This window comes from Felis catus, chromosome D4 (genome assembly GCF_018350175.1).
Source record: "Felis catus isolate Fca126 chromosome D4, F.catus_Fca126_mat1.0, whole genome shotgun sequence".
NCBI lineage: Eukaryota > Metazoa > Chordata > Mammalia > Carnivora > Felidae > Felis > Felis catus.
In genome coordinates, this window is record NC_058380.1 from 46,241,127 (window position 1) to 46,262,765 (window position 21,639).

Here is a 21,639-nt window from a genome sequence, read left to right on the forward strand (position 1 = left end):
TGCAGACGCGGAATGTCTTGGGGTAGCTGTTCACAAAGAAATTAATTGCAGTGAACACCTGCTTCTTAGAATTTCATAATTCTCAGGAAATATTTTTTATTGTCAACATTTAAAAAATTTTTTTTTTCAACGTTTATTTATTTTTGGGACAGAGAGAGACAGAGCATGAACGGGGGAGGGGCAGAGCGAGAGGGAGACACAGAATCAGAAACAGGCTCCAGGCTCTGAGCCATCAGCCCAGAGCCCGACGCGGGGCTTGAACTCACGGACCGCGAGATCGTGACCTGGCTGAAGTCGGACGCTTAACCGACTGCGCCACCCAGGTGCCCCTATTGTCAACATTTTAAAAATTCTTTTTCAAAAAAAATTTTTTTATGTTTATTTATTTTTGAGACAGAGCGATAGAGTGCGAGCAAGGGAGGGGCAGAGAGAGAGGGAGACACAGATCTGAAGCAGGCTCCAGGCTCTGAGCTGTCAGCACAGAGCCCACTGTGGGGCCCGAACTCACCAACAGTGAGATCATGACCTGAGCTGAAGTGGGACGCTTAACCGACTGAGCCACCCAGGCGCCTCAACATTTTAAAAATTCTTAATGGCACACCGAAGAGCAGAGGTTGGCCAAGTTTTTCTCTAAAGGGCCTGATAATAAATTGTTTAGCTTTTGTGAGCCATATGGTTTCTGTCACAACTACTTAACTCTGCTGTTACACCAAAACAGCCACAGATGATACATAAATGGAAGAGAATGTCTGAATTCCATGCAACTTTATTTACCAAAGCAAGCAGCAAGACGGATATGACACAAGGGTCATGGTCTGCTGACCCCTGGTATAGTGAAAAAAATTCAACTGGAGTTTGATTATGGCACTTTCACTTTAGCTGGGTATTTTGGGAAAAGATATTTATTTTAGATGTGATAGAGTTTCATTATCTGTATAGGGATAATAAAATCTACTTCATAAGACTGTTACAAAGATTAAGCTATGTAGCTAAAATATAGCACACTGGCACCTAATAAGTGTTTAATAAATGGTAACTGTAATTATTATCATCATCATTACAACACTATTATTTTAATTTCTTGTAGGTTTTTTGGCTGGTCGTGTAGTCTAATGTATTTATAGTAAAGCAAAAAGTGCTATTGAAGGCAGTGGAAACTGTGTTTTGCTGGTTCATCATTGAAGATTGTTCTGCTGGGATTAGAAAATTGTTTTAGAGAGTGTTGGTGCTATTTCATACTTACTGAGCTAATACCATTCTCTCTTGGTTTTAGCTTTTGTACTTCAAGTCCTTTTTAAAAGAATTGTATAGATATGGGTGCCTATGTTTGCTTTACTTCTTTATTTTCCTTGTTGGGCAATCATGCATATGTTGATTGGCATCAAACCTAGATCTCACCTATATCCCCATGGCAATGAGCTTCTACTGATTTGAATTCAGACAAGCCCGGGTGGCCCCGTGAGTGGGAGAGGCTGGGTGTGTCCACCTCAGGCTGTGGCACCAGAAGGGCGTGGATGCACCTGCTGTGCTTGTGTAACGCTGGCACCAACGTGGCGGTGCTTCTCTGTGTGTTTGTCTTCTTGTGAAAGGTCACTGGCTGATTGGAGCTGTGGGGCTGTGCCCCGCATCCTCAGCAGGCCACAGGAGCTTTCTTTCTGTGATGTTCTGCCTCATTTCTAGAGGGGAGTTTGGCTCAAAGAAGGAAGACTCTGGCTTTTGTATTCAAAATTTTCCCTAGGGGAGGAAACTATTACCATATCTAGAGGGCCTGAGTCTTTGAAGAGAACTTACTCAAAGAGAATTTTTCACTACGGGAAAAGATGGAACAATCACAGTAAAGCAGAAGCCACAGGGCCTGGGTTATTGTCTTACCATAAACCGAAGGGTTACAGGTAACAGACAACTTTCAGTTCCTGCTATCGGAAGGGGTGGTCAGTCCTTTCTTTCTTTTACTGAGCCGCTTTCCAACTTTTCTCCTTTTCTTTTTCTTTTCTTGTAATGAAGAGGAAAGACGAATGATAACAGATCTGCCTTGGGCTGATATGGGGATGGGATCAAATTAATAATACAAGTTAGGTCAAAATTTACTTTTCTCTCTTTGAATTGAAATTGAAGTGTGCATGGGCTATTTGGACTAAAGACTTTAAATATGTGTTAGCTTCCAAAAGTGGCTATAGAGAAAGGGCCAAAAACAACATAGTAATATTTAGGGATGGTATTAAAAATCCTCACACACTGCATTTCAAGACAAAATGTGTTTTTTGTAGGTAAAATAACAGTCCAAACACCAAAAACATTTTAAATACAAAATTCATTTTAAATCATCATGATTCTGGAGGCATAACATAATAGTGATAAGTAAAGAATACATCATATTTCATACTTTATTAAGATATTTGTGTCATTTTCTGCTTTTACTTAACCTTCAGAAAAAGACTAAATTATATCAAGTCGCAAGGCAAGTTTACAGCCCAAATTGTCTCCCCTGGCTGTTTTCTTTCATTTTTGTACATATGGAGACGTTTCTATTCTAGAGCCACATCATTCTCTTAAAATTACTATATGCGATATTCTATGATTTATTTATACTCCTCTATTAATGATTATACTTAGTTTACTTAGAAAGGTTTAGGGTTGCATGCTCATGACAAAGTTAGGAATAATATGCTGATTAAATGGATGGTGTTTTCTTCTGTAACTCCTCTGGCTTCTTGCATACCTTTGGGAATGATCTTATGAAACAAGCCTGTGATGCCTTTGGAAAGGTTTTTTTAGGTGCTTCTATCTCCCTATTTCCAGGTCTGTTTCCATAGCTTTAGCTGCATCAAAGTCCCAGAAGGATGGGTTTAACTAGAAATTCAGCAGAAACTACTGCTATGTTTGGATTCTGGTCAGACAAGTTGCCACTAACCTAACTGTGGAATGGGACCTTCCATACTCTCACATCAACATACCAGTTTGGCCTTCGCTCCTTTTTTTTTCTCTCCCTCTCCCTTGATTAATCTCATATAATTATGTGTGTACATGTCTGAGGGCAGGGACCATGCCTTATTCATCTCTGTATTATTCAAGGGCCTGGCTCAGAGTTGTTGCTTAAGAAATGTGTGTTGGAGAAATATTTACACATAAGCTACAGTTCTCACTCAGATTCCGGTATCTCAACAAAGTGGCTTTCAGCTTTTTGGATAGGATAAAAAAGAAATATGGGCTTTAGGTATATACCACCTTTTAAGAGCTGCCGTGCAAGTTCAGAATCCCCTGTGTTCGGCCAGTATTAACCTCATTTCTGTCAGTAGCCATGTCTCAATGCTAGGTGACTCTTCTCCTGGCATGTTTTGGCAAGAAAGAACTCTTTACCTGGTTTGGCTAATCTACATTGGCTTCTAGTTCCAACAAGAATTGTTTACATGCATTTAATTTTAGCTCTTGGGCTATAACATGTCATTGTTCTTTTTACTCACCTCCTCCCCTTGCTTTTGAAACAGGACAGGCATCTTCAATTCTTGTTGATCCTGTTTGGTGTGCTCTTAGGTGGATTTTAGCTTTGTCCTTCAGCTTTCATGGCACTCTAAGATATTTTCGAGTCATATTTCCTGTATAAGAAAATATAGACTATGTCATCACAAAGGGAAGTGGGATTGGGGGACATTATTTAAATCCTTCAGGGAACTCATATCCTGACTTGAAGGAAAATTATAGCAATGTATTTGGACTGATTTATCTCATTTGATTCTTCTTCTCTACTCAATTTACAGGATAATGCATTCAGCTCTTATTTAACTTTATCTGTCACGGTCACAGTGAATCTAGAAGAAAAAAATACATATTTGACACTTAGTTTAAAAAAAGTCATTGTTAGGAGAATTATTTTTATTCTTCCCCATATTTAGAGGAGAATGAACACCCTAGGAAAATAAAAAACTTTGGACAAAACAGTGTTTTCCTAAGAGTCCACCACGAAATGGAAAGAACTCACAGCAAGCTTGCAGAAGTGCTTTGAAAAGTCTCTTGCACAATTCAGTTTCTTTAGAGTACTTACACAATCATATTTCTTAATGACGTTCTATAAACAATTTTTTTCTTGACGAGAAGCATAAAGATGTAACAATAAAGAGATAACTTTGGGAAAAAATACACTAATGGTTTCTTACTTCTATACCATGACAGACATTAAATCATAGATTTTTTTGGTACAATTTTCATGTCAATTGTGGAAGACACAGGAAACACAATACACCGTAGGAAGTTTCAGTTCGCCACCTAGAGGAGAGATGTGAAATTGAACATTTCTCCAAACAACTTCAGTAGAATTCATTCATTCATTTATTCATTCACTCACTCAACTCATTCATTCAATTATTTACTTATTTAATTATTAAAAAGTAATTAAGTACTTGTTAGGCTTAATTACCGTACCAGTGCAGATTTGATAATCTATTCAAGAGCTCTGAGCTCAAAGAAGGCACAAATGTGTCTTATTTTAATTGCAATCTTTAAAATCTTTTATTAAAAGATTTTTTTATTAATGTTTATTTATTTTTGAGAGAGAGAGAGAGACAGAGGGTGAGTGGGGGCCCTCAAACACCTTTTGAGAGAGAGAGGGAGACACAGAATCTGAAGCAGTCTCCAGGCTCTGAGCTGTCAGCACAGATCCTGTTGTGGGGCTCCAACTCATGAACAGTGAGATCATGACCTGAGCTGAAGTCAGATGCTCAACTGGCTGAGCCACCCAGGTGCCCCAAAAATCTTTTATTTTTAAAAGACTACAACTTAAATATCTGGACAATTCTAATTATCCATATTTGTGATGTCTATTACTTTTAGCTCTTGGGCTCTAATAAAGCTTTATTGTTTTTTATTTGTTCCATCTCTTTACAATGTAGCTATTAGTGTCTTCTCCATACAAGTTAGGAAATGGAGTCTCAGAGAAATTAAATAACAAGTTTAAGGTGTCAAAGCTACTTCATTATAGAGCCAGTGTCTGAACCGAAGCCAGTCTAATACCAGAGCCATCACCCTACTCAGTTCTTGTCTAGTCCAGATGCTCACAAGAGCCAGACTGCAGCTGGGAGTGTGGACAGTACTTACAGGTTGAAAGGAGATCATGGTCAGCACCAGGTCCATAAAGCAGGCTTGGGAGAAGCTTTATGAAGCTAACTCTCTGGACTAGATCTAAAGATGGTAGGATTGTTCATATGTATGAATTTCTTGTACCCTGAGGAATGAACTGCAAAATTTTCCCAAGTTAGTCCAGTCCAAGCAAGAGTAGACATGAGGCTGGGGACAGCTGGTGTGCATGAGTGCCTCCTTTGCATCTGGGTGTCTAACATCATCAACCACCACATCTCATGTGCTACAGAGACATACAATTTGTAAATTAATGCAGCATAAAGCTCCTTCAGTCTGCTTAAATTTTATTGTCAATTCTGTTATGTAGACAGGGCCGTGAAGAGCAGGCTAATTATTATATATGTGTGTGTGTATATAGATATATATATATAATATATATATAAATATATATATTAATATATATATATATATTTAAGTAGGCTCTACACCCAGCATGGGGTCCAATGTGGAGCTTGAACTCATGAGCCTGAGATCAAGACCTGAGCTGAGATCAAGAGTCAGATGCTTAACCGAATGAGCCACCCAGGCGTTCCAAATGAGCATGCCAATTGCGTAGATGAGGAAACTGAAATTCTCAAGAAGTTCCCCGAATTCCAAGGCCACAAAGTAATCGTTGGTGCCAGAACCAAAACCTAGGTTTTCTGATTTCCATCCAGCATTCTATCTATCATTTCTCACTGCCAGTAAAATCAGCTTTGCTCTCTGTGACTTTTCTAGTCGCTCCTGTGGTTTTATACCACTCCCTCTCTCCCATTAAACAGCTCTCTGTCAAGGCAGAATTTCCCATGAAAACAGAAAACAAATGTACCAGAGACGTTGATGGTATAAGACATAAGACAGAGATAAGAAGGCATGTTGCAAAGTGGTGTCCTTCAGTGCAAGAAAAAAGGGATATATTTGGAGGAAAGGAAATGAGAGAAGATTAAAGGCAACAGGTCAGTTCTGAGACAGTGAGGAGAATAAATGTTACACGTGTACCTGACCCTCTTCAGTAGGCATGATCGTGAAGACTTGTGGGCAAAAGTGTAATGCGCTGTGGAAATTGTCTAGCTGTTGGGATCCTACTGTAAGCCATTTTTTAAAGTGAAGAAAACTCTGATCAGCCTCTGGTTTGCTTATGGAGAGGACTTTGCCCAGCTGTACCCAGAAAGCTTGAGAATACCACATAGCATATAACCCTGAGACCATTTTTCTTTGCCGGGAAAATTTGCTTAAAAAGGAACATTAAGACTGCATGGACATGTGATAATGTGCATGGTGACCTTCTACTGTAAATTGGAAAGAATTAACCTTCCTGCATCTATTGCTGAGAGACAAAGGAGAACATTTTCTTAGGGCTTTGAACTACTTCAGTTGAAATCTGACTGAAAAAGTCAGCACCGGGGACTGTATTTTACTTATTTTGTATCTTTCTCTGCATCTAACGAGTTTTTTTTTTTGAAGATTAACACAGGGTACTGAGTTTTATTTAGATTCCAGATATTATTATTCAATAAATTTAAATTATTTTAAAAGCATTTGAAAGAGAGTTTACATTAAAAGTTGAATTAATGTGACTTATATTTCCCTCTAGTTGAAAACTCACAGACTCCTAAGCAACTTTTTTTCTTTTTGAAAAAAAAATTTTTTGTTGTTTTGAGAATCACACAGAAGTAATAAGGAGTGGCCCTGATCCCTGTGCTTTTATTTATGTGTGGTTAAAGTTCAAATTTCTCAATATACCATAATCTCATTGTACTGGCCAAATTCCATGGTGGATAATTAGATGCAGTGCACCAGGGCCAATTTGGATAGAGAGAGCAATCACAGTGTACTTCTGAGAATCTATTAGCCAGGTTGACTGTGTTTGACACATGAGTGGTAAGGACTCACCTCACTTGCTCACTGGACTGGCCCAGCAGGTTCTGCAGGTGAGATCACCGCTTGGCTGTCTCATTGCTGGGCTTGGTACGCAGAAGAGGCTATGAAATAAATGGCTTGACTTTGGGTCTCAAAAGTTCTCTTTCTTATTTCCTCCCCCAAACTCCTTCTTCTGCTTCTGGAGACTAAAGCATTCATTTACAAATTCATTCATTCAACTAATATTTAGTGAAAACCTATAACGTGTCAGGCACTGTCTTGGGCTCTAGAAATACAATAGTGAGCCAGACATTTCCTGCCTTCTAGAACTTATAAGTGAATAATTATAATAGTCAGTGGGAAATTTTACTATTGACAGAGCTCAGTAATCTAAATCTTTATTTCTGTCTTTAAAAAGCAGAAAGAGCACAAATGTTCTCTGGAAATATAGCATAGAAATGTATTTATAGATTTCAACACATAAAATGAAGGCCAGCTCATCTGTCATTGTGAGTTCAGAGTAAACCCCACCCTCCCTGTTGTACCCCGACTCCAGTGTCCAATAGCCACTTTGCCATTATATACACACACACATACACATACATACAGTTTCAATGATCGTCAAATCTATGCAGCATTCAGTTGTTGAGCACATATTACTACTCACCTAGGTGGAGACTGAATTTCCCCTTAAGTAACTTATAATTTAGGAGGTAAAACATTTGCCTCTTTCAAAATGTGACACTACTCCTCTGCTCCTTAGACTGTGAAAGCAAATATTTGGTGCTTTAGTTAATTGCTTCCCAAACTTCAGCTGTTCACATACCATCTTCATAATTTTTGCTATATTCACATACCACCTATGCTGTTATGACTCTGTAAATATACTAATATTTCAGCTTAATTAAATTTATTTAATAATAATATCTTTTAGGGTGCCTGGGTGGCTCAGTCGGTTAAGCCTCTGGCTCTTGATTTTGGCTCAGGTCATGATCTCATGGTTCATGGGATCAAGTTCCATGTCGGGCTCTGCACTGACTGTGTGGAGTTGGCTTGGGGGTCTCACTATCCGTCTTTCTGCCCTTCCCCTGCTCTTACACACATTCTCTCTCTCTCAAAAAAATAAATGAACATTAAAAAATAGTATCTTTAAAATCACCAGGTTGATGTGCTGGCTATATAATTTTCAAATATACTTTAATGTAAATATAGGATTGTTAAATTATAGATGTATTGTCTGTATGCACCCCCAAATATTCTCAAGTGCTCTCACAATACATATACTTTGGGAAGCTTTACAAAAGTAGGGCCACCTTTGAGAGTGAAGAATGGCAGAAAAAATAAAATGCGTAAGTAATGATAATAATCATAGGCAATGGTCTAAGGCAATGGTCATGATAATAATCATAGGCAATGGTCACAAAGCTATTATTTCTTGAAGGCTTTACATGTGTCATTTAATTTTATCTTATTTAATCTTTGCTCTCTTGCAGGCACGCAGATAACAGAAATGTGAGGCAAAAGAGCAAGAAAGAGGTAAGAGTAGAAGTGAAATTTCATCGTACTTAGGGCAGCTGTAACTAACATGTGCCACAACGTTTTAGTTTTTGTTCTTTTCTTTACTTGACTGAGATTTCACATTTGATTATTTCATGTAAATTAGAGCGTGATGGTGGCAGACTGAAAAACTTTTTAATCAAATATATTTATTAATTAAACAAAATAATAATGCCCCAAAAAGCATGTTAGTGTAATTGTACCCATTCTAAGAATGCAGGATCAAGTGAGAGAAATCTGATTAAAACACATTTTCTTTTCTTTAGTTTTTGGTATTCTGTTTCTCCAGTTGCTAATCAGCAAGAATATCTTTGTCCTACTGAACTGAGGCATTTGTTCAAAAGCCTTTGCGCTCTTTGGCATAAGAGCCTAACTTATTAAAGACAAAGTTCTCCTAGGTCTCTGCTAACAAATAGTGAAATAAATATTTTTATAAACATATTATCTCAAAGTATTAATGCTGGAAGAGACCTACAGGACCAAAGACAGCTCCCTCCCTTTACAGAGAGAAAAAGGTTGAAACAGCAATGATTCTGAAAAATTTCCTTGTGTTTTCATAACTAATATTTTCATCATAAAGCTCACGACATGCACTTGTTTTTATTTGCATGCCTGAATTTTGGTGGCTCTGAACCATATATGATGGCTCTGAGGACAAACCATGTTTGTTTCCCGCCCTGCAATTTTGGCAGTGTGCCGTGTACTTCCTTGGTACTGAGTAATCATTTTTCAACTACCTAAAAGGTATGATATACCCCATAAACCTGCCTTTTCATTCTTCTTTGACATAAACTTTCTAGGTACTTAAACCTCATTTAGCATTCCATTACTCATCTTCCCTGTAAAAGTGTCAGACAGTGTATTTGAGACTCAAATAGCTGGAAGAGTATGCTGTCCCTTGTCACGTTTATGTATTCTGGGCATAGACTCCATTTCAGAATGGCCAGACCTAAAAAGATGAAAACCCTAAGGTGCGTGGACTATGTTGATTAAATATTTTAATTGGACATCTACATAAATGACAGGAGCTGTAAGAAAATTGGTCCAGATCAATTTACATCTTACCTCAATTGTAAGATCGATTGATCTGGATCAATTATTATGGAACAAATTAGCTAGAATTATAAGATGCTTAGAAAAAGATTAAACTATGCTAGCTATTTCACATAATTAAATTACCAAACAATTACTCTGATTATTTTTCTTTTTTCCCTCAAGGTTTCTTGAAATATAGGTATACAGAAACTGCACACAATTACAATATGATGATTCTGGACATATGTGTAACCATACTGTGATCATTTTTCACAGCAGTCTAATCAAAGTGCAGCTTTGGATTTGTTAGTATATTTGAACATGAATGTTTTGGAGGTTTTACCAGTGGCTTTCCCGTGTCGATTCACATAGTCTTTGTTATTATCCTGTAGATAACTGAATTGCAGCATAGTGATTTGTTACAAAAACACTTTGATGGTTAACACTTTTTGGTGTGAGGTATACTTTAAGAATCAGCCTATTTCCAGGGCCCTGTTTTTATCTGTGAAGGTCAGTGAATCCTCCTTTTTAATTCTCAAAATGGGTGTTTTTATAGCTTGATGAAATGTGACACGATTCATCTACCTCCCCCTCCTTCCGGCACCTTTTTCCTCCGCCAGTTTTTTTTCCCCCCTTCCGATTCCTCCTGGCATCCGGACATCTTTTTCTGCCAAATGAGTCAGTTAGAGTGGAAATGTTGCGCCCACATTTTTTATCTTGTCTGGGAAAAGAGGTTTGAAGGCCAAAGGTGCCTGAGTATATTTTGTTAGTGTCCTCACACAACCCTCCTGGTCCTCTCCTGAGAAGAGCACTTTGTATTCAAGGTAGAAAGTGCCAGATGATCCCCACTGCACATACATTTCACAAACTCAATACTCAGAGAGTTGTTCTTTGATGAAAGAAATAGAAAAAAATATTATTTTTATATTTGTAATATTATTTTTATACTTAAATACTATTTTCAATATTATTTATTTACCTGTGCATGTTTTTCTCTTAATACCTGATCTCCTTCCACAAAAGATTTAAGTGGGTTTTACAAACCCAAATAACACTGTAGGGCTAAGAGCGAAAGGAAAAATATGTAGATTTTTAAAAAGGGAGAAAGGAAACATGGGTAGATTTATAAAGTGAAAATGAATGGTCTGTATTCTGGCATTGGGTAGCTATTGTATGGAGCATTTCTTATATATTAGATGAAACACTGATCAAAATATCTAATCTAATTGAATGACCTCATCACCATTTTGAATTTGTTTAGATTTTGTAGGTGTAGAAATGGAGGCTTAGAGAGTTGAATTCATTCAGCTCCACACTGCTAAATTAGTGGTGGGGTGGGATTTAAACCTTCTGGTGGTCTCACCCAGAGTCACTGCTATAACCTCTCTAGCTTGTACTGTCTCAGCAAATGTACAGATAACTTAGCTTCATTACATTAGTCAATCATTTTTTTTTCACCTGTCAATCCTTAATAAGTGGAATAGGTTTGGGGAGCAGTAATTGTTGGGTTCTGGGGGTAGCTGTGGTTTTGATGGAGGATGTAGTAAAATACACAGCCTCTTTGTCACAGTGTAGGTCAAAAAGTAGTTCGTTTAAAGTCTGAAGTCATTCTTGGAGGTTATATTCTTCACCAAGATCTTGGTGTTAAATAAGCCATATAGCCTTAACAATATGTTATAAAAGTGAAGATACAACAGTATGAAGTTCTATCATGATGTAAATTCCTCAAAATTGTGGTCCAAGCTCTTTAAAATCTTCATAAATCACCATGCACATTCATTTAACAATATTTTATATATACATGCAATAATCCAGTGCTATACTACAGTATCACAAATTGGACCTAACATGAATTTATAGACTAGATTAAATATTACATATTTAATAGAGTGAAATTTTGTTTTCCCTGGCCTTAGAACTTAGGAAACAAATTTGGGACAACTTCAATAGCTCAGGCTTCTTGAGAAAGTTCTCAGCTTCTTTGAACAGCTTCTTTTCTTCCAGACAAATTTCCCTGTAGCAAATAGGAGCCATCAGAATGATTCCCTTAGAGCTACCTCAAAGTAGAGTTTTATTGAGCTGGATCAGAGCAATAATTCAAGAAAAATGTACTGACTCTTATTATGTCTTAAGCACCATGCTAGAAATTTTATGCACATCATTTTGTTTAATTTTAATAGCAACTCCATAAGATATTATCCCCATTTAAGAGACTGAGGAACCACAGAAAGATCAGAGAAGTAAAAGAAATTGGTGCTTCCAAGGCCACATCAATGATGGATCCAGGATTTGAACCCAGATATGATATGAAAGCCCATGTACTTTTAAACCCCTAGACTGCCTGCCCTTCAAGGAACTCCCAAGGTTGTCTTGGAGACTTGACTCTGTATAGATAGCTGCTTCAAGAGGAGGAAAAATGTAGGAAGATGTGGTGCTTAGGTTTCAAGTAGACATCTGTACTCAATGAAAAGTTAGAGCTATTGTATTCTATTTATCAAGTACAGGTATATCATGTTCAATGTATTTCTCTACTCCATACACTGTCCATGGTGATAAAGGTGTCTAGGAAGGGGGATTAGGAAATACCTGCTATGTTTGGGTCGAAGCCAAATCACAGGATTAACATCTGCCTCTTCTTTCTCCTACATCCAGTCTCTCTTTTGATGAGAAGAAGAATAAACCTCATTCTTGTTCAGATGTAGAGATCAAGGAAAAGACTTCTGTCTTATTGGCTTCAGATATGTTATCAGCACCTAAAGAATGGAAAGCTGCACTAAAGGAGGTTTCCCTTGGGAAGAGAGGTAATGAGATACAATGAAAGAGAGTGGGTATTTTTAAAATCATAGCAACCTAGGATCAAATCCTGGAATTGACACTTTTCAGTGGTGTGGCCTATGTCACTATTTTGAGCACCAATTTCTTCTTCTGAGAAATGAAGGTGATTCAGATTACCTCCAGAGTTATCATACAGATAAAATGTAAGCAATGCAGGTAAATTTATCACACAAGTAGACATAAAACAAACTGGGTGAGAAAAGAGTCTTTTTATCTCCTTTTTTTTTTTTTTTTGCCCAAGCTCCCATCCCCTCTTTTCCCTCTTCTCTTCCCTTTTCTTCTCTTTTCCTTATTTTTTTTCTGTGCTAAAGTTTTGCACAAGCTCTACAGTTATGTATATGTCTTTGGTTGCAGCAACCATATATAAAGGAGACGCTGAATGTTTGCATTCATTTATATGCTGCTATAAGTATTTCATTCTCACAAGTTTTAGAGGGAAAAATTTGGCTGCTGGTGAATTGATGAGAAAGAAGCAGTTATTTCTGAGGTTTAACTTTGACTCTGGCATCAGAGAGACAGTCTTTCACCACTGTTGCAAGTCCATGCTTCCAAGAACTGCTGAGCTGAAGCACTTACCACGTGTGATGGATTAGCCAAGTGCAAGTGTGAAGTGAGCAGAGCATCTAGAACAGCTGTACCCACTGCATTACAGATGCTAAAATGTATCATAATTATTATTTATTATGATTCTTATAGCTCAGGTTAAATCGTACAAAATTCCTTATATCATTTTATGATTCATACTGTCTTCATCAAAGAAAGTATATTATAAAACATAGCCAATTAGTAACAACAACAGTGGAAAAGAAACAGGGTCCTGCTATATAACTTCCTCCTAAATATTTTCCCTTTAAGGAGATTTTGAGATACAGCTTTTCTGTACTTAGATGCTAGATGAACAAATATTATGTTGGAAACCCAAGGATGATGTAGATTACTGGGTATAGTTTAGAGCTGGATTTCATCAACAATTAGCTTGTCACTATCATCCTGTAAATGTCTTTCTGTACTAACCTCACTGCCCCAGGTTGTGTACCTCTAAGGTTGATGCTGGTAGGAAATCTCTCAGCTGGGTCAGGCCCTAAGGGGTGAGGGAGTCGGCCAAAGGACACATACCATATTGGCTCATCATATTGGCCTAACTCTCCTGATCCTGCATTTCTCAACAAAATCTCTTTTTTTACTTGTCGTTTGTATAACTCCAGTGGAATAATTTTATTGAATTGCTTGAAAGAGACTGCTTATGGGGCAAGTCTGGTCATTAGGATTCTCCATTGGATTATTAGGTTTCACAATCAGTTTCATAAATTGCATATACCCTTTTCTTGGAGTAATGGTTCATTCTCAAGTCCTTTTCAGTTAAGTGTCTTTACTTCTTTTAAGGTTTTTCTGTGTTTGTTTTGTTTTGTTTTTGGCTCTTTTGGGGATAATTTCATGAAATATACTGAGTCAGCAATCCATTTCAGCAAAGCAGTAGGACAAATGAATGGATTTTTGGACTGCCTTGGGTGACGGAATAAGATATTTGGGAGAACACTGGAAAAGTGGGGAAGCTGGAAGGGGTGGATATGTGAAAATGTTCCATTGCTTTAGCCTCAACTCTAGCCTCCTTTGTCACTTTGGTGAGCATTTTGACAATGAGAAATATTGATGACAAACTCAATCTTATTTGAAAATGAGAATCCTAACAGTGCTTGTCTCATAGGGATATTGCAAAAGCCAAAAGAAATAATGTGGGTAAGAGGTGTAATACTGTGCTTTTCATTGTGTGAAGGCTCAACAAATATCAGATATTACTATTACTCCACTTTTAAAATGCTATTGTTTAAATCATCCCAATTGGTGTTTCTAAATACTTTCTAATAACTAAGCTAATATGCTGTGAAGTTCTTCTAGGGTTAGAGCATTCTGGTGAAGCATATTAGACACTTTCCTGAGTCAATACTTCTTTTTATGACAAAAATTATGTGCCTATTTGGAACGTACCTAACCCCAAAACAACCACCTGAGGGAGTGGGTGGAGAGAGGAAACAACTTTGTAGACATTAATCCTAATTGGATAAATTTACAAAACAGCTCATTGCTACATCTGAAGGGTAGTTTTTATCTAAGTGGAATGACCAGAGAATGTAAGAAAATTTCTTCCTGTAAGAAAATGTAAGAGAATGTAAGAGAATTCCTGTAAGAGAATGTAAAAAAATTCCTTGGGCATTTACCCAAGAAATGCTGCCCTTCAGAACTGGGTCCCGTAGGTGCTTTACTCACGAAGTTTCTTTGTCTCCTCCTTTTGGAGCTTTTCTTTCACACCACTCCCCCATGTCACCCTCCAGTAACTGTCTGCTCTTTCGTAAGGGCCACATAGGGACTGACCCACAGACCAGCTGGAGCACATGGTCCAACATTTAATAGCAAGGCAAAATGCCAAAGCTTCAGGGCGCCTGAGTGGCTCAGTAGGTTGAGCGTCCAACCTCGGCTCAGGTCAAGATCTCATGGTTCATGGGTTCGAGCCCCATGTCGGGCTCTGGGCTGACAGCTCAGAGCCTGGAGCCTGCTTCAAAGTCTGTGTCTCCCCACCTCTCTGCCCCTCCCCTGCTTGCATTCTGTCTCTCTCTCAAAAATAAATCAAACATTAAAATTAAAAAAATGCCAAAGCCTCAAGCAGAGACAAAAGAGAAACATAGTTTCCCTTCATGGGGAGCTAGAATGGCTCTAATTCAGATGAAGCCCCAGAGTGAGACAGATTTTAATTTCAATATCAGTCAGTTCAGATGATACATTTGCTCATAAGCTTAGGCTGTATAATGTTATTAAATAATACGTATTTCACGGGATTATAATGAAGACGAAGTGAAATAATATCTGTAAAGGACCTCACAGATTGGCCAGCATGTAGTAAACATTTAATAATCAGTTGCTCTTCCTGCTTTTCCCTCATAATACTTGGTTTCTGACCTCTTCACAATCACGAACGTCAGTCTTCTGTAGACTCCATGACAAAGACTTAGAGAAGAAAAATGGTCTGAACAATTTAGACAACTGTATCTTCCCCTAAAACCAAGGGTGGCATATTTGTTCTAAAATACCTAGATTTTCTGTACAGTAACACTTTGGTTTGTGAGCAGAATTTGTTCTGGAAACATGCTTGCAATCCAAAGCACTTGTATATCAGAGCGAATTTCCCCATAAGAAATGATGGAAACTCAGGTGATTCCTTCACAACCCAAAAATATTCATATAAAAATGATCACTGTAATGTAATATAAAATAATAAAAAAATACAAAATATAAAGAAAAATAAGCAAATTAACCTGCACTTACCTTTGAAAACCTTCGTGGCTGGTGTGAGGGAGACAAGAGAGAAGAGGGTTATTACGTAGGACGACTTTCACTATCGTTGACGGAATCACGGCCATCTATTGGCTCAATGGAATCTTTCTCTTTTTGTGCAACTTTAACAAGGAACCTATCCAATGACACTTGCTTTTGCCTCCTTTTGAGGATTTCACGGAAATGTGACATTGCATTGACAATCACCCACAATCCCTCAGCAGGAGGGACAGAGAGAGAGAGAGAGAAGAACCATTGGCTCAGTTGTGATCATGTGACTGTTGGCGTCACATACTACTCGTATTGCAAGATATCACTCATTTATCAAGTTAAAATTTATTAGACATGTTTGTTTGTCTTGTGGAACACTCACAGAACAAGTTACTTGCAATTCAAGGTTTTACTGTATCACTTAATTTACTCAGGTGCTTGGTCAATCTACACTTCTCTTTCATGCAATTGGAAAACATTTAAAAAGTTGTACATACAGGGACGCCTGGGTGGCTCAGTCAGTTAAGTGTCTGGCTCCAGCTCAGGTCATGATCTCGCAGTTCACGAGTTCGAGCCCCATGTCAGCCCTGTGCTGACAGCTCAGAGCCTGGAGCCTGCTTCAGATTCTGTGTCTCCCTGTCTCTCTGCCCCTCCCCACCTCGTGCTCTCTCTCTCTCTCTCTCTCTCTCTCAAAAATAAATAAAAATATTTTTTAAAAAGTTGTATGTACACACACACATACACACATATGTAAGTTTATATGCTATACCTTCTGTAACCTTTTGCTCATCTGTTCTCTCCGACTTTATAAGCATGTGAGGTGGGTTTTATTTTTTATTTTTTTTAATTTAATTTTATTTTTTTAATTGTTTTAACGTTTATTTATTTTTGAGACAGAGAGAGACAGAACATGAACAGAGGAGGGGCAGAGAGAGAGGGAGACACAGAATCCAAAACAGGCTCGAGGCTCTGAGCTGTCAGCACAGAGCCCGACGCGGGGCTCGAACTCACGGACTGCGAGATCGTGACCTGAGCCGAAGTTGGATGCTTAACCGACCGAGCCACCCAGGCACCCCTGTGAGGTGGGTTTTATATTTCCTATTTTATAACTAAAGGAATAGGGGGCACAGAGAAGAAGCAACTTGACTGAGCCAAAGGCCTTGCAGCTGATTAGGGATAGAGCTGGGGTGTTCTGACCCCTTGGCAATTTTTCTTCCTCCATACTGCTCTGAAGACTGTGGAAGGGAACTGCACTTGAACCTGGCGCCAAAGGATTCCCAGCTGATAAGTAACCAAAGGAAACAGCGTGGCTGAAGTCCAATTAAAAGTTAAAATCCCACTGGGCAATCTCTCCTTAACTGACGACAGGAATTGCTGTCACTGCCCTGTCTCGCCACTTTGCAAACAGCAGGGATGTTAGCGAGAGCTCACGGTGAACAGCGAATGCTTCCCAAGGGAGCGGTGATTGCTTTGGCTGGATTCTGCCGTGGCTTTTTTCTGGTGATGAAGAGGCTGTAGTCAGCCAATCAGGGGCGGTAACCATTTTCTAATAACCACCTCAGGCTTTTGGCACCAAATTCTCTGGCACTGTCTGGGGAAGCTCTTTGTGCTACTTCATGCTACTTGTCAAGTCAAGCTGTTTGTCTCATTTTTCTGGGAAACTGGACGCTTCCCGTCAAATCGCTCACCTCAGTGGGATCCAGCCAGCAAAGTACTCCAAGAGGGTGCTGATTGTCTGTGACATGTTTTCAAAAATGACCCCAGTTTGTATGGCTTTCCTATGGTCCCATGTTGTGTGAAATCAGGATGTGGTCCTGAGTTAATGACATAAGGAAGCACTCTGATGCTTGTATTGCCTTCTTGGTTTTCTCGAACCTCACATGGACTGGCTTCATCCTGTGCGGGAGTCCATAGCTCTGCACCTTCCCTCTCCACTTCCTGTGCAGGCCTTCCTCTGGTTTGTGGGCTGTTAGGCGTCATCTTGTTCCTTCAAGGCTCACACTGAGCCGCTGGTCAGAGTTTTTGTGGGTGGTTTCTGCTGCCTGCTTATCATCCAACCCCAGTCTCCGGTGTTCCTTCCCAGTTTTTAAGCCTGCAATAGCTCTTTCCCAGTTTGTCTATAGCTTGCCCTTTCAACTCTCCCTCCTGCCTTCATGGTAGGTAAGGAGGAGTTACCCTCCTTTTCCAAACCTTGATTTTGCAATACCGTCATTTTTGCCGAATTGTGTTTCTAAGACTAATGTAAGTATGTTAAACTTGGTATCGGTTTGATGACTTCGTCAAGATTCCTTGCCAGGTTGTGTGTGTGTGTGTGTGTGTGTGTGTGTGTGTGTGTGTGTGTGAAAGAATCTGCCTAAAATCTTTGCTAATCTAGTTTTCTCCTAAATGCAGTTACACGTAATGCCTCCTAAAACAAATTCTCTACATTTGTCATTTGGCAGCCTCCTGCTGTCACTCTGGAGCATTAATAAGTCTGAAGATAAGTCTTCATAACAGAGGTATGAAAGTTCTGATGCAGGTAAATACCACTGAAGACTTGAAATTTCAAGGAAGTTTGGAGACTTTTGTGGAGACTCTTAAGATGCTCTCTGTCAGTTACCACAGTGAACTCTCTCCCCCTGGTGTATATTATGCTCACACTGAATCATTCCATGCGGGTACCATATATGTTTCTGATCTGGGTAGATAAGCCAGATTTATAGATTTAAAGGAGGCTGTATCAGCTGCTGCCTGGAAGTTTTTCTTTAGTTAAGAGCCCGTGAAACTTAATCCTTGACATTTCAGGAGCTGCAGTTTGTAATAAAATCAACTTTAGTCTAGACCATGGTTATATGGTCCTAATAACATGGTAGAAATAAAGGGCAAGCCCTTATTCTAATTTCTGACATCCCTACAAATTTATGTTGTGTGCCTTTAATTGAAGGATTTATTGCCTTTCCCAATAAAAATAATTGCAAATTTTAACACTTTCCTCCAACCAAAAATAAAATTATAAGGCTTTATTACTTTTCCATTGCTCTTAAAGATTTCAAGGTTGTCTGGGGGCTTCCTGAGGGCATTAGCTGTGGTCTGATTCAGTCATTACTTTATCCTCAGAGACTTAGATGGCATCCAGAGCATATGGAAAGTGCCCAATGAATGAAATGAATGAATGAGTGGAACCAGATAGAACCAGAGTCACCTTTTAGTGGCCTACCTGTATAATTTCTGGGTAATGTAGTATTTAAAAAGGGACAGTGATAACACATTTCTAAAAGGAGATGAAGGGCATATTTAACACTTTCCAAGAAGAAGGAATGCAGCTTCTATCACTTGATCTAGGTCTTTGATTACGGAGGCATTGAGAATTCCCTGTGGCTGAACATGGGCAAAACTTTTAAGGCGAGCTGAGGGCTCAGGCTGCCTGGTGGACATCAATACTCCCATGGAGCACTTTCCAAGAAGAAAAGTGTGGGCTTGCTGTCTTTTCATCAAAACTCCTAGAATTTGGCTGACTGCCTGGTTTATCCCAGGACATTAGTCAGCCCACAAATCCCACATTTGTTTATTCAGTCCGGAGCAAGTGAATACTGCCATTCTCCCATCTCCTTTGTTGGCAAATGCTTTGTTAACCTGAATTGAGCTCTGCAACACAAAATGAAGTGACTAATCTTTTGGGGGTTTCCCCCTCCCAGATTCTCTTACGAGCAACTAAATTGATAGGCCACAAAGCCCCATACTGTCGTTTTCCCTCATGCTGCCCTTTTATTCTGATGGTTCCACATTGTACTTAAGGAAACCAATACCTTCCAGAGTGTGGTTGAAGTGGCGCCACCATTAAGAAAAGGAGGTTACTGAACTTTTTAGTCTTGTGAGAAAATGTTAGCAAGCAAAGGGAGTTGAGTTTGATTATTTATACTTACGCAGTCTACTACTGGGCATTGGCAATAAGTGTCACCTTGTACTCGCAGAAATTTTTCCGATTCTGAACACGTGAGTCTGAAAGCATGGGAGGTAGGAATCTTAACACAGACAACCAATTTGGATGATCACATAGTTCATATGTCGTGGGTCTGGAATATAATTTAAAAAGGATGTATATCCTTAATCACTAGGCTATTTGTGTATCTTCAAAGATCTGTAAAGACCTGGAATTTTTAGCTAAAGTTTAAGGATCTGTGTTTCTGAATTGTCACTGACCACGAAAGAGCGGTTAGTTTGGAAGACAGTTGAGGTACAACCTAGTACACAATAGAAGAGGGGATAGTGGCGCCTGGGTGGCTCAGTCGGTTGAGCGTCAGACTTCGGCTCAGGTCACGATCTCGCGGTCCGTGAGTTCGAGCCCCGCGTCAGGCTCTGGGCTGATGGCTCAGAGCCTGGAGCCTGCTTCCGATTCTGTGCCTCCCTCTCTCTCTGCCCCTCCCCCGTTCATGCTCTGTCTCTCTCTGTCTCAAAAATAAGTAAATGTTAAAAAAATAAAAATTAAAAAAAAAAAAGAAGAGGGGATAAAGGAAATCATAATATTTAACATTCTTGCCATAAACCCCAGCCATTTTTACAGCATGTTGTACATAGCAGCTGAGCAGATAATTCTCATTAATAGTTAGGCCTGTGGAAATTCTGTTTGGTTCATAAAGCTTTGATTCTGTGTTTACCATTGATAACCTGTTTTTTTTCTCTCTCTCTCTCTCTTCTTCCTTCAACTCTTGACCAGAGCTACCTTCCAGAGGATTTCTTTCTACCACACTCTTCCTCCCCAGTGTGAGAGAATACAAGTACATGTTGATGTTTGAAGCAAGAACATTCAAGAACTTCTGCCTGACTTTTAACCCAAGGCTTGGATTAGTATAATCTTTCTAGTTTTTAGTGTGAGGCTCAGGGATCACAAAGGTTGTTTCATCCATGAGACTTCTGCGATTTGTTATTCTATTTTCAGACCTGAGATCTGGAAGAAACGGAAATGGGTTTTAAAAATAGCCATTAGCTCAGGAGATACATAACCAAGGCCTGTGGCAAGAGCTTTGCTTTCATTACCCTGTTTTTCAGTCACATAGTCTGAAAAAAAAGAAAGATATTAAAAAAAAAAGGTGTTTCCCAAGAATGATCACTCCCACCATTTTCCTATAGAGGAACAGGAAAATGTGTAAATAATTCCTGGGCTTGAGTGCAAATGATGCATGTGCTGGAAAACAGAAATCTAAAGTCATAAAAGATTTTGTCCTTTGTAGATACTTTTCCAGACGTGAGTTAGGTATTTTTGGATTTGACTCATTGCAAATCTTCACTGAGGGTCACCTGGATGGCTCAGTTGGTTAAGCATCCAACTCTTGGTTTAGACTCAGGTCATGATCTCACAGTTCATGGGATGGAGCCCTGTGAGGCCCATGATGGGGCTGCTTGGGATTCTCTCTCTCCCTCTTTCTCTGGCCCTCCCACCCCCCGAATCTCTCTCTTAAAGTAAATAAATAAACTTAAAAAAAAAGAAAATCTTCATTGAGCACCTTGTGCATACCAAACATTCTGCTATGTTATGAGGGTTTGGGGGCCTCCACTATAGTCCAACTGGGGTACAGGAAGGATGAAGAGAGACTACATATAAATATAGCACAAGGCAAAATAAAATATGGTATACAACACGCTATGGGATATAATGGGGGAAGAGGTCCTATTTTATTAGTGGAGTCAAGATATGCATTACCAAGGTCATGGCATTCTTGCTGGGTCATGAGGATAGAATCTTGGCAGATGAGGAGGCATTCCAATGCAAGAGAATAATAAGAGCCAAAGTGCAGCTGTGAGAAAGTTGAAGGGAACTATGACTATTGCCAAGCAGGGCAGGGGCAGGGAAGTGAGGGTGGCTGGGTTTATATCATGAGTACTGAGTCTCATGCACACAGTTGAGCGTGCCACCCTCCTTGAACCACTGTTTACTGTAGAACCATGGCT

The 21,639-nt window shown here is 39.1% G+C and overlaps 3 long non-coding RNA genes across 14 annotated transcripts in view; 2 read left to right on the forward strand and 1 right to left on the reverse strand.

Annotated features, from left to right (window-relative positions):
- Positions 1 to 1,780: 1,780 nt before the first annotated feature.
- LOC111557494 lies at positions 1,781 to 16,671 on the forward strand. The gene is made up of 4 exons (XR_002737533.2): positions 1,781 to 1,892; positions 8,463 to 9,270; positions 12,214 to 12,362; positions 16,612 to 16,671. It is a non-coding gene; the product is annotated as an uncharacterized LOC111557494 (long non-coding RNA).
- On the reverse strand, positions 1,892 to 15,765 carry LOC105261121. The gene is made up of 3 exons (XR_002148251.2): positions 15,715 to 15,765; positions 3,462 to 3,593; positions 1,892 to 2,037 (listed from the first exon to the last, which is right to left on the reverse strand). It is a non-coding gene; the product is annotated as an uncharacterized LOC105261121 (long non-coding RNA).
- A 63-nt stretch (positions 16,672 to 16,734) lies between the features above and the next one.
- LOC102901148 overlaps positions 16,735 to 21,639 on the forward strand; it is a 147,604-nt gene continuing 142,699 nt past the window's right edge. For 10 of the 12 annotated variants that reach the window (XR_006588583.1, XR_006588573.1, XR_006588580.1 and 7 more), the window contains exon 1: positions 16,803 to 18,212. This is a non-coding gene — a long non-coding RNA (uncharacterized LOC102901148). The other 2 variants (XR_006588577.1, XR_006588575.1) reach the window with 2 other exon arrangements.